This window comes from Arachis duranensis, chromosome 9, assembly GCF_000817695.3.
Source record: "Arachis duranensis cultivar V14167 chromosome 9, aradu.V14167.gnm2.J7QH, whole genome shotgun sequence".
NCBI classification, from domain to species: domain Eukaryota; kingdom Viridiplantae; phylum Streptophyta; class Magnoliopsida; order Fabales; family Fabaceae; genus Arachis; species Arachis duranensis.
Genome location: NC_029780.3, coordinates 50,868,802 through 50,878,154, shown reverse-complemented (window position 1 = coordinate 50,878,154; position 9,353 = coordinate 50,868,802).

The window sequence follows — 9,353 nt, the reverse complement described above, 5'->3', positions numbered from 1 at the left end:
AGAAGAAAACAAGAAAGTATGGAATCCTCTATGTCACAGTATAGAGATTCCTTGAAGTGTCAGAGGAAAAGAAAAATAGAAAGAAGAGGTAGAAGAATTCGAACTTATCAAGAAAGATGGAGTTCGAATTGTGTATTAAAGAGGAGTGTTAGTCCATAAATAGAAGGATGTGAGAAGAGGGGAAGAAATTTTTGAAAATTAAGTAAAAGATTTAAAAAAAAACATTTTGAAAAACACTAATTGATTTTCGAAAACTAAGAGTGGAAAAGAAATCAAGTGATTTTTGAAAAAGATTTTGAACTAAGAAATTAAAAAGATATGATTGAAAACTATTTTGAAAAAGATGTGATTAAAAAGATATGATTGAAAAGTTATAGTTTTAAAAAGATTTGATTGAGAAGATATGATTTGAAAAACAATTTAAAAAGATTTGATTTTGAAAATTAATGACTTGGCTAACAAGAAAAGATATGATTCAAACATTAAACCTTTCTCAACAGAAAACACAACATACTTGAAATGTTAAACCAAATCATTAATTGATAGCAAGTATTTTTGGAAATAGAAAGAAATTGATTTTGAAAAAGATTTGATTGAAAATATTTGATTTGAAAAAGATTTGATTTTGAAAAATTTTGAAAACTTAAAAAATTGGCATTAAAAACAAAATCTTCCCTCTTGTGCCATCTTGGCGTTAAACGCCCAGAATGGTGCACATTCTGGCGTTTAACGCCCAAAACTCACCCCTTTTGGGCGTTAAACGCCCAACCAGGCACCCTGGCTGGCGTTTAAACGCCAGTTTTCCTTCTTCACTGGGCATTTTGAATGCCCAGCTTTTTCTGTGTAATTCTTCTGCAATATGTTCTGAATCTTCAATTCTCTGTATTATTGACTTGAAAAGACACAAATTAAAAATTTTTTTGGATTTTTAATAATGAGGAATAATCAAAATGCAACTAAAATCAAATAAACAAATGCATGCAAGACACCAAACTTAAAAGTTTGTATACTATTGACACTAACGAGTTGAGAATGCATATGAGAAACAACAAAACACTCAAGATAAGAGAATTTAAAGATCAGAGCAATGAAATCATCAAGAACAACTTGAAGATCAATGAAGACACATGAATGAATGCAAGAAATATTTTTTATTTTCATGACTTTGTAATTTTTTTGGATTTTTCGAAAATTATATGGAAAAGAAAATAAAGAAATTCAAAATTTTTAATGAGAATTCCAGGAATCATGCAATGTTAGTCTAAAGCTTCAGTCTAAAGAAATTAGACATGGCTAGCCAAGCTTCAGTAGGACATTGCATTCAAGAGCTAAATTGATGAGAATCAATCAGCTTTGGTGATGATGAAAACATCACCCTGAAACACTAGAATTCATTCTTAAAAATTCTGAAAAATACCTAATCTAAGCAACAAGATGAACCGTCAGTTGTCCAAATTCAAACAATCCCCGGCAACGGTGCCAAAAACTTGGTGCACGAAATTGTGATCATCAATGGCGCCATCAACATGGTACGCTCAATTGCAATCTCAACTCTTTATCACAACTTCGCACCACTAACCAGCAAGTGCACTGGGTCGTCCAAGTAATAAACCTTACGCGAGTAAGGGTCGATCCCACGGAGATTGTTGGTATGAAGCAAGCTATGGTCACCTTGTAAATCTTAGTCAGGCAGATTCAAATGGTTATGGATGATATACGAATAAGGCATAAAGATAGAGATACTTATGTAATTCATTGGTGAGAACTTCAGATAAGCGCATGGAGATGCTTTGTCCCTTCCGTCTCTCTGCTTTCCTACTATCTTCATCCAATCCTTCTTACTCCTTTCCATGGCAAGCTGTATGTTGGGCATCACCGTTGTTAGTGGTTACAATCCCGTCCTCTCAGTGAAAATGTTCAACGCACCCTGTCATGGCACGGCTAATCATCTGTCGGTTCTCAATCAGATTGGAATAGAATCCACTGATTCTTTTGCGTCTGTCACTAACGCCCAGCCTTCAGGAGTTTGAAGCTCGTCACAGTCATTCAATCATTGAATCCTACTCAGAATACCACAGACAAGGTTTACACCTTCTGGATTCTCTTGAATGCCACCATCAATTCTAGCTTATACCACGAAGATTCTGGTTAAAAAATCCAAGAGATAAACATTCAAGCCTTGTTGCATGTAGAACGGAAGTGGTTGTCAGGCACGCGTTCATAAGTGAGAATGATGATGAGCGTCACATAATCATCACATTCATCAAGTTCTTGAGTGCGAATGAGTATATTGGAATAAGAACAAGCTGAATTGAATAGAAGAACAATAGTAATTGCATTAATACTCGAGGTACAGCAGAGCTCCACACCTTAATCTATGGTGTGTAGAAACTCCATCGTTGAAAATACATAAGTGATAAAAGTGATCATTGGCTTCGGCCCTAGAGAGAGAACCAGAAGAACCAAGATCTGATCTAAGAACTAGATGTCCAAAGATGATCAAAAGATCTAAAATGATCCAAAGATGAAAATACAGTAGCAAAAGGTCCTATTTGTAGAGAACTAGTAGCCTAGGGTTTACAAGGATGAGTAAATGACATAAAAATCCACTTCCGGGCCCACTTGGTGTGTGCTTGGGATGAGCATTGAAGCATTTTCGTGTAGAGACTTCTCTTGGAGTTAAACGCCAGCTTTTGTGCCAGTTTGGGCGTTTAACTCCCATTCTTGTTCCAGTTCCAGCGTTTAACGCCGGGCAATTTTGAGCTGATTTGGAACGCCAGTTTGGGCCATCAAATCTCGGGCAAAGTATAGACTATTATACATTTCTGGAAAGCCCAGGATGTATACTTTCTATCACCATTGAGAGCGCACCAATTGGGCTTCTGTAGGTCCAGAAATTCGACTTCGAGTGCAGGGAGGTCAGAATCCAACAGCATCTGCAGTCCTTTTCAGCCTTTGAATCAGATTTTTGCTCAGGTCCCTCAATTTCAGCCAGAAAATATCTGAGATCACAGAAAAACACACAAACTCATAGTAAAGTCTAGAAAAGTGGATTTTAACTAAAAACTAATAAAAATATAATAAAAACTAACTAAAACATACTAAAAACATACTAAAAACAATGTCAAAAAGCGTATAAATTATCCGCTCATCAATCACCTCAGGATCTGTGGACCCCACAGGATCCCCACCTACTCCACTTCTCTTTTCTTCACATAATCCAATACCACTATACCCTTATCTCTGTAACCCTAGTAGCTAGTTTAGTATAAATAGAACTTTTTACTATTGTATTCGGGGGTCTCTCTTAAATCATTTGGTCTTTTTGAACCATTAGGTCTTGATCATCCTAGTTCCCTCTCCGGGGCCGGAACCAATGAACACCTTTATCGCTTATGTATTTTCAACGGTGGAGTTTCTACACACCATAGATTAAGGTGTGGAGCTCTGCTGTACCTCGAGTATTAATGCAAAGTACTATTATTCTTCTATTCAATTCACGCTTATTCTTATTCTAAGATATCCATTCGCACCTAAGAACATGATGAATGTGATGATTATGTGACGCTCATCACCATTCTCACTTATGAACGTGTGCCTGACAACCACTTTCGTTCTACATGCAAATAAGGTTGAATGAATATCTCTTGGATTCCTTAATCAGAATCTTCGTGGTATAAGCTAGAATCCATTAGCAGCATTCTTGAGAATCCGAAAGTCTAAACCTTGTCTGTGGTATTCCGAGTAGGATTCAGGGATTGAATGACTGTGACAAGCTTCAAACTCGTGACTGTAGGGCGTGGTGACAGCGCACCTGGACCATTTTCACTGAGAGGACAGATGGTAGCCATTGACAATGTTGATCCCCCAACATACAGCTTGCCATGGAAAGGAGTAAGAATGATTGGATGAAAGCAGTAGGAAAGCAGAGATTCAGAAGGAACACAGTAACTTCATGCGCTTATCTGAAATTCCCACCAATGAATTACATAAGTATCTCTATCTTTATTTTATGCTTTATTTATCTTTATATTCGAAAACCATTATAACCATTAGAATCTGCCTGACTAAGATTTACAAGATGACCATAGCTTGCTTCATACCAACAATCTCCGTAGGATCGACCCTTACTCACGTAAGGTTTATTACTTGGACAACACAGTGCACTTGCTGGTTAATTCTGCGAAGTTGTGAAGAATGTGTGTGAGCCATAGTATTGTGCACCAAATTTTTGGATCCATTGCTAGGAATTGTTCGAGTTGTGAAAAGTATGAGTCACAATTTTGCCTATCATAACCTACCCTTTCATTCACCTTTGTTAACCACTTTGAGCCTTTTAATCCCCATTTATTCTATATCTTACCACATCACTAGCCTTAAGCAGAAAAATAATTAAATTACCTAAATTGAATCTTTGGTTAGCTTAGGATAGAGATTGTGTATCAATTAAGTTTGGGGAACCATGGGAACTTGGGTTGATAGGAAAGTGTTGAATTCTATTGATAAAATATTAGGAATTTGGGAACCTACTCATGTGAGGCCAGAAAAAAATATTAAAAATCCATGTGCATTGATATGTTATGTTTATATATATATATATATATATATATAAGGGGATAAAATTACCCCAATGTTAAGTTAATAAAAGATCAATGCATATGTGATACAAATTAAAAGAAAAGTTGATACATGAGTATATGATGCAAAAGTGGAAATTTTGGCTAGCTAGGCATGATTTAAGAAGTTATATAGAGTGTGTGTGTGTTTATGTGAGAACTTATGTTAGTCAAGGATTCAATTTATAGCTCACTTAGCCATACATATATCCTCACCCTTACCTTGGCCCCATTACAACCTTAAAAAGACCTCATGATGTTTGCGTTGGTACATTAAACACTTGTTGATTGGTTAGGTGAAGAACAAAGTTTAGAAAGCATGATTAGAGAAGAGTAGAGTGATTACCTATATACACTTGAGTGACTAGAGTGCATATAAACTTGTTGATTCTATGTTCCCTGCTTTTATGAGCTATCTTCTTACAAGTTTACTTGTCTTTTATTATATGATTTGAATTAGTGGAATTTGATTTATGTTTGTCTTGAATAACTTATTTGCTTTTAACCAAGTAGACAAAATCATCTAAGCATATAGTTGCATTCATACATAGGTTGCATTGCATTGCATGAGTCTTACTTTTTCCTACTCATTTATTTTATCTCCTTGAGCTAAGTATGAGGACATGCTAATGTTTAAGTGTGGGGAGGTTGATAAACCACTATTTTATGGTTTATCTTTTGCTCAATTAAGTGGTTTTTATTAAATCCTTGCCCACTTATTCATATGATTTGCATGGTTTTACAATCCCTTCCTAGTTTTGTTCTATGATTGAAAGCTTGTTTCCTACAGTCTTTGATTTGTGTATTTTAAGTCTCCTTTATACCATTCGATGCCGGCAGGAATGGCTTAGAGGATGAAAATGAAGCTTGCAAAAATGGAAGGAACACAAGAAACTAAGGAGATAACCAGCGAGCATCGACGCATACGCATGGCTCACGCGTGCGCGCGATATAGAGAAATTTGCAGCGACGCGTGCGCGTGCCTGACACGTACGCGTGGATTGGAGTTCTGTAATATGACGTGAGCGCGTGCTTGACGTGTACGCGTGACTAACGCGTACGCGTGACATGTGCGATCTGCAGAATTAATAGAAAACGCTGGGGGCGATTTCGGGCCATGTTTTGACCCAATTTTCGGCCCAGAAACACAGAATAGTGCCAGGGAACATGCAGAGACTCAGGACACATTTTCATTAGCATAGTTTTAGGATTTTAGATCGGAATCTAGAGAGAATCACTCTTCCTCTAGGTTTTCTTTACATTCATAGCTTATTAGTTTTATGCTTTTGCCTTGCTTTGGATATTAAGAAGATTCATTACCTCCGTTGGAGCTTCCTCATTCTAGTTTGTTTCTCTATTCCTTTACCCTTTTATTTCCCATTGACTCTGTTTAGATAATTATGCTCATGATTTTGGAAGTTACTAATGCAAAGAACCATTTTTATTTTTAATTGATTTTTAATTATTGTTTATCATGTCTTCCTTTTATTCCCTTTTTAATCATGTGAAGTTTACATTCATGATAATGGAGTAGTTCCCCAACTTGATTGGGAGTTGATTAAAAGGAGAATCTTGAGTTGGAATACTCAAGTGTTAGTCCTAATGGATGGTTGATAACTTACAACTCTAGTCTCTAACTCTAATCCTTCCTTAGGAGAAGATTAGGACCTGAGGATATAGTTTGTTAATTAGTTACTTGACTTTCCTTTATTAATCAAGGGATTACCAAGTAAGACAACAATCTTTTATGATTACACTTGGAGATTTTCAACAATGATAGAACTTCCAATTAATCTTCTCCCGGTCAAGGCTTTTATCTGAATTTACTATTACTTATTTCTCTGTTTCTCAAACTCAAAAATTTCTTGAAAAACCTCTGATTAATAAAATAGCACTCTCTCTGCAATTCGTTGGGAGACGACCTGGGATTCATACTCCCAGTATTTTATTTCTAAATTTTGTGACAACCCCTTTTAAATTGATACGCGGAATCAACATTGATTAAGAGCTATACTTGCAACGTTGTTTTCTCTATAAACTCTTGATCGGTGATTTTTCCGCCACGTCAGATTGCCACCTTATATATTGAAAATAAAAATAAAAAAAAGTGCTCCTCTGATTTACTTAGAGTCATAGATCTTAAGACAGGCTTATGCAATGGCACAAGATTACTGTGTCGAGGAACTTTTCAAACATATTAGATGTGGAAATCTTAACTGGCCATTACTCCGAACAAAGAGCTTTTCTGCCTCGGATAAAACACAAACAACTAAGAACTCAAGATTATCCTTTGTGCTTATTAGGAAGCAATTTTCTGTAAGGTTGAGTTTTGCCATAATGATAAATAAATTACAAGGACAAACTATTCCTAAAGTAGCGATCTATCTCCTTAAACATGTGTTTAGCCATGGTCAATTATAAGTTACTTTATTTAGAAGTGTTTCTCAGTCAACCACAAAATTCTTAGTCAAAGAAGAAAAACTTGAATGAAAAAGTGGACAATATACAAGGAATTGGTGTTCAAAGAAATTTTGTTATCTACACCTCAGATAATTTATGTGCTTAGTAAATACGTTAGTCTTTTTCTTGATAAAAATTGTGTATTATATAATTTTAACATTGGGATAAATAGTTTTGTTTGCTAATTTTAACAACTAATGACTAAGATTTTTGAACAGATAAATTGATATCATAAGAACTCATCAAGATATGTCAAGAGATAAAAGAAAGAAATTCGAACACCTGCTTTACCCAACAAGTACACACCAACCAAAATTTACATAAATAAAATATAAAAATGACATCATACATCATTGAAATATATCAATATTGGTTTTTTAAGAAATTAACTTATGCAATGTTTATATTTATTTTGGAAAAAAGTTCAAATTTTTTTTTCTAGATATCAATTTCATAATTTTAGAAATAAAATTTGAGATGTGTCGTTATTTAATTCAAAAGTAATATACGAAACATTATTTAAATATATTGTGCTACATATTTGCAATAAATTACAGGAAAAAGAATTTCAATAGTTATGTAGTATATAGAAGGATGAACAATTAATTGCATCAACGAGACTAACTGATAATAAAGTAAGTATTATGATATTAATGACTGTGACAATTGCATTGATGATGCGTATTTCTATTTTAATATTTTTAATCAAAGGTGATATTTAAATCAGGTTCATCCACTCATAATTTATTCTATTGGTTGGGGCATAGTTATTAAAATCGGACCGGACCGGTCAGTTCGACAAAAAAATCGATAAACTGAACCCAATACAGTCCAAGTTTACGACCGTTTAAGGTAGAGAACCGGCACAAACCGGTCAGACCTGGTGTGAATCGGTGAAAACCGATCAAATTCGGCAAAAATCGGACCAGTCCGAGTCGCTCGGTCAACGTTGAAGGTGAATCTACAATGGACCAGCGATCTGCAACTCCACCTTGCTCTAGACCCTCCAGCGCAGCTTGTACCACCAAACTGGAGTAATTCTCATTAATTTATATACAAATTATAATACATATAGCATTCTTTCTTTTCACTTATATTCAATTTATTTTAATTTCAAAGTCACTCATTTTTAAATCAATTATATTTTATTTAACTGTAAATTTTATTAAATATATACAAATTAAAAAGATAAACAAAAAAATTTAATTAATCACAATTTATTATTTCTTTTCATGATATCTATTAATATTATTTTTTAATATATTATTTTATTTTTTGTCTTCATATGAAGTTGATAGTTGAAAATCGCTAGATAATATTTAGTTAAACTTGTCAAATCATCTAACGGTTCTTAAATATCAACTTCACAGAAAAACAATTGTATGTGAGTTTTCACCTATAATAATATAATAATAAAATAAATATAAACTAATTAATAAAGTATTAAAATTTAAAAATGATAATTATTTTTATAAAAACAAAAATAAAAATACTAATAATAAAAAAAATTAAATTTTATATAACTATTTAATTATACCGAGTTAACCAATTCGACCAGTGATCCACCGGTTGAACCAGTGATCCAATGACCAGTAACATCATCGGTTCAATCACCGGTTCGGTTCTGGCAACTATGGGTTGGGGATGTACAGTTAAAGTAGACAAAACTCAGTTATGGAAGATCATAAAAAGAGAAATATTGGATCAAAAGAATAAAAGGTAATGAAATAAACTTTTATATTATATAGTAATACTATCTATTTAGACGTATATACTAATTATGTTAAAAATTTAACCTTTTTTTAGCCATAAACTCAGAAGAGCACAACTAACTCATTTTGGTGACAAACAATATTATTGCAGGTAACTATTATTAAATATCAATTCCTAATAAATTAGATGTAATGTCATTTAATTTATATTTTGTTATAGACAAATAAAAATTAATGTTATTTTTTTTGTCTTTTCAAAATATTTATTGCAAAATAAGATATCTCAATTCTACAAATTATAATTGAATTAATTAAATTCATCCATATAATAAGAAATCAATTTAATTGAATAATTGATGCATTTATATAGTTATTTTTAGGGTTAAGTACTTTTTTCGTCCCTGAGGTGTTGGGCCAAAATCAAAATCATCCCCGATCTTTTTTTCTTATTAAAAGCATCCTTAACATTATAAAACGTTATAAAATCATTCTTTTGTCTATAAAAAATATTTTTTGGATAATTTTGCCCTTAAGCAAAAATAAAAAAAAAACTAAAAATATAACC